This window comes from Pteropus vampyrus, unplaced genomic scaffold, assembly GCF_000151845.1.
Source record: "Pteropus vampyrus isolate Shadow unplaced genomic scaffold, Pvam_2.0 Scaffold208, whole genome shotgun sequence".
NCBI lineage: Eukaryota > Metazoa > Chordata > Mammalia > Chiroptera > Pteropodidae > Pteropus > Pteropus vampyrus.
The window spans coordinates 48,859-53,371 of NW_011888989.1; the positions used below are offsets into that span (position 1 = coordinate 48,859).

The 4,513-nt window shown below is 36.8% G+C and overlaps 1 pseudogene; it reads right to left on the reverse strand.

The window, feature by feature from the left end:
* Nucleotides 1-2,609: 2,609 nt before the first annotated feature.
* Nucleotides 2,610-2,728, reverse strand: LOC111747042 (annotated as a pseudogene).
* Between the last annotated feature and the right edge of the window lie 1,785 nt (nt 2,729-4,513).

Here is a 4,513-nt window from a genome sequence, read left to right on the forward strand (position 1 = left end):
TTTTTTCTGAGATGCCTTGTCACCCTTTTTATTACTCAGATTCCACACATAAGTGAAGTCATATAGTGTTTATCTTTCTCTGTCTGACTTAAATTCCTTCTAGGTCCATCAAAGCAATATCTTTTTCTGTCCCCTTCCTTTTAGTCTGTGTGTGTCTTTTAAGTTGAAGAGAGTCTTTTGTATTTTTTCTTCTTACAGAAGTCCCTCCAACATTTCCTGTAATACTGGCTTGGTGGTGATAAATTCCATGAGCTTATTTTTGTCTAGGAAGCTCTTTATCTGTTTTTCAACTCTAAATGATTTCTTTTCTGGATAAAGTACCCTTGGTTGTAGATCCTGGGTCTTCATCCTGTGGAATTTTTTGTCAGGTCCTTCTGTCCTGCATAGTTTCTTTTGAGAAATCAGCTGCCAGTCTTATGAGCGTTTTCTTATAAGTAATTTTCTGTTTTTCTCTTGCTGCTTTTCATATTCTTTTTTTTTTTTTTGGCCTTTTAATTATGAGATGTCTTGGTGTGGGCCTCTTTGGATCTCTGATTTTTGGAATTCTCCAAGCTTCCTTGGGTTTTATTTCCACTTCCTTTACCAGGTTAGGGAATTTTTCCATCATTATTTCTTCAAATAGCTGTTCAACATCTTGATTTTCTTCAGGTACGCCAAACGGACAGACATTTGGACCCTTAATAGTGTCCCATATGCTCCTTAAATTATTTTTATAGTCTTGGCATCTTATCTCTTGCCATTCTGCTTGTGTGTCCTTGGATTTCCTGTCCTCTAGATAGAACATTTGACTTTATTCTTTATTCATTTTGTTTATTCCTTTGTTTATTCCATTTGATATACTTCTCATCTTGGATAATGTGTTCTTCATTTCAGACTGGTTCCCTTTTACAAATTCCATTTCCATTTTTATGTTTTTTTTTAATCTCTTTGTTGCAGTTCTCACTGAATTTAACCAAAAGTTCATTGAGCATCTTTATAACAAGTGTTTTGAACTCTGCATCTGTTAGATTACTTGACTCCATTATATCTGGATCCCTGTTCTGTTCTCTCATGCGATTTCTGCTTCTTTGTCTTCCCATTTTGTCTGTCTTTTTGTGTGTATTTCTATGTACAAAGCAAAGTTCCTAAGTCTCCCAGTCTTATTACTGTGGATTTGTGAAGTAGGTGTCAGTCTAGTGGCACTGGCCTGAGAGAGATTCAGCTGTAAGCCAAACTTAGGCCAAGACTCTACCCCTCTGGGGCCAACTGTTAAGATTCAGTAAACAATACACAGATACTGTGCTTATAGTTTCCTTAAAAGAGCGCACCAGAAACCTAGGCCAGCTGCCTCCAGTGTGAGTCTAAGTGCTGCTCAGCATGGAGCACCTGACTTGCTGAGGCTATACCTGGGTGTGGCTTGGGTGGGGCTGCAAGTTGGGGGAAGTGAGACTTCAGGGAATCCTCTGGGCAGAGCAGCCTCTGTTATCCAGTTTGATGACTTTACATCTATGGTGGCCCTGTGTCCGGTTCCCTGGTATGGGGTAGGGCTCAACAGAGAACAATGGATACTGCCTGCACTTCTGTACAGAGCATGTCTCACCTCGGCCCTCACTCCAACAAAGTCTCCCTGTAAGTTCCTGGTACCTCCTGCACGCAGCCGAATCGGCACTTGTGCTCAGAGCAAGCAGTTCTGTCACCGTGAAAATCCGCTCGTGGACGTGGCCCCTTTAAGAGGCTTCTGCCACTGCCACTGCCGCAGCTTCCGTCTCACTCAGCTGCTCGAGACTCGGCAGCTCCGTGTTCTCACCCCGTCCTACCTTCTGCCATTGCAGAGTGATTTCTTGTATTTCTCCCTAGTTGTATGCCTTCATCTAGATCCCAGGTGATTTTTTTTGCTGCTGCAACTTGTTTCCATCACAACTTTGATTTGGTCGCCAGAGGGATGAACAGAGCCTCTATCATCTATGCCATATTTTTTGGACTCCTGAATATCTAACTTTTGTCCAATACTTAAATTTAGTCTCACATTACAGCATGTTGGAATTTCCAAGTGGATTTATAGAAGGAACATTAATGATGGCACAAAGTAAGGAATACTAGATGCTACCATGCACAATGCTATGTACTTTGCATTTGTTATCCCACTTAAACCTCAACAATTTTTATGGTAAAATTATTAATATTAATAAATCAACTTTATACAGAAGAAAATTGAATTTAAGCAATAGTTTTTAAGAACACAGAAAAAGTAAATGGTAGAGCTACGTTTTTAAACCCAGGTCATTGACTTGAGTCCATACTCTCACCACTATCTTCTACTGCTTCGCTTAAATGAAGGCTTTGCATTTATGTGGAAAGGGAACTAATGATATTTGTTTCTTCTGCTTTATATATATATATTGCTTTATATATATCAAAGCCTAAATGAGGCTTTGATTAGTGAAAAATCCTTCTGGAATGTGATAAATTGTTGATAAACATACATAATCAATAATGGTCTGGCACTTTTCTTTGTCTAATGCTCTTTAAAAAGTGTATATATATATTTTTTTAGGCGAGGCAACACTTGATTGACCTCAGAAATTGCAAGGACCTTGTCAGCTTACGATCCCTTATTTTTTTATTTTTTACGCCTACAGCACCTGGTCTTTTTACTTGGTCTCCCATCCAAGTACTAACAAGGCCCGACCCTGCTTAGCTTCCAAGATCAGACAGGATTGGGCTTGTTCAGGGTGGCATAGCTGTAGACTAAAACATATTTTGATGGAAAAGTGGGTAAGGGGAAATGAGTCAGCTGCCATTCTAACCTGACACTTCTGTTATCAACATACCTAAATAGTCTAAGACTGTAATAAATTTTCAGTCACATTGTAAACTTTGCTTGCTATATATTTAAATGATAAATCCTGTTGTTTTACTTCCTAGCTTTAAAAATCTTTATATTCTCTATTACTTGCAGAATTAATTCTAAAATTTGGAACAGGGCATGTTTGGCTCACCATAATCTGTCCCACACATTTCTTTTTACTTATCTTTGATGCTCCTCTCTCTCTTTGTTCCAGTTAAATAGAAGTCTTCACAATTTCCGAAGTACATTTTATTCATTCAGTCTTTCTGCCCTTTTATGTATGCTGTTCTTTCTTCTTAAAATGTATTCCCCTCTTGGTCATTCAATAAACTCTTTTTCTTCCTTTAAAGCCCTACTACTGGAGGCTTCTCTAGCTTCCCCAAGCATAATTAGCATACGCATTCCTGTCACACTGCCAACTTATCTTAGCACTTACATCATATTGTACTTATATATTTAGTTTGATCACAAGTTTATATGCTCTTTAAGTATTATTAACCTTTACACTGAAGCTCAACAAATAAATTATTGAATTAATAGAATTAAAATATATGCAAGAAATAGAAAAGATAGCTAGTGACATAATACAAAAGAAAAAACAAACAAAGGAAATACAGGTTGAAAAGAAGAAAAAAACTTTAATAACAGACATAAATGTCTACATTGAAAAATTCAAGAAGTTTACTCAAAAGCTTCTAGAACTAATAAATGAGTTTAGCAAGATCACAGGAGACAAGGTAAATATATAAAAAAAGAGATCTTCATTTTTTTTTTCTGTTCTAGCAATGACTGAGTTTGTATTAATTATGTTTTGTTTGTTTGTTTGTTTTTTAAATTTTCTGTATTTTAAGATGTTTTGAAATCTTAGGGGCCTCACTGTCTGGAAAATGATTGCCCCTCCTAGGACTAGATAATTCCTAGAGATAGCAAAAAACCTCCTTATAAGCACAGCTTTTATATATAAACTACTAATTCTGATTTTATACCTGCAACTACTTCTTTTATCTAACTCTCACACACTAAGCCAATATTTTTTCTCCTCTAACTCATCCTAGGGCCAAGCACAGAACAAATCTAGACTACCCCTATAGCTCAGAGTCTACTAAAATTATTCAAACTATCTAATCCTAAATTTGTCCGCTCTTGCATGTCCTGCACCCCCCCATTACTTCCTGCAGAGAACAAAATAGAGGCTCTGGGCCATGTTCTCCCTTTGCCCCTACTGCCTCCTGACTGACCCAGGTGCTTCTCCATGGGGCATTGTGTGGCATGTCATGCTTTCTGTTTCTAAGGATCTCTGAATTTCTTCTGTCATGATAATCATTTCTGCGTTGTATGCCTGCATGTCCATAACTGATTAAAACAAATTCCAGGTACATTTTAATACAAGTGAAATTCAAAATTAAAATCAATATCTTTTACAGTAGTACCAAAAAAATGAAAATTTTCACTTTACATCTCACAGTATATGTGTAGAATCTGTATGCTAAAACCCACAAATACCGACGAAACAAATCAAAGAAAATCTAAATAAATGCAAAGATATAACATATGTATAGATTGGATCACTGTAAGAAGTAGGAAGATTGTTAAAATGTCAGTTCTTCTGAAATTGAGGTATAAATTTAGCGCAATTGAAATCAAAACCCTAACGGAAACTTTTTGTAGATATGGGTAAACTAATTT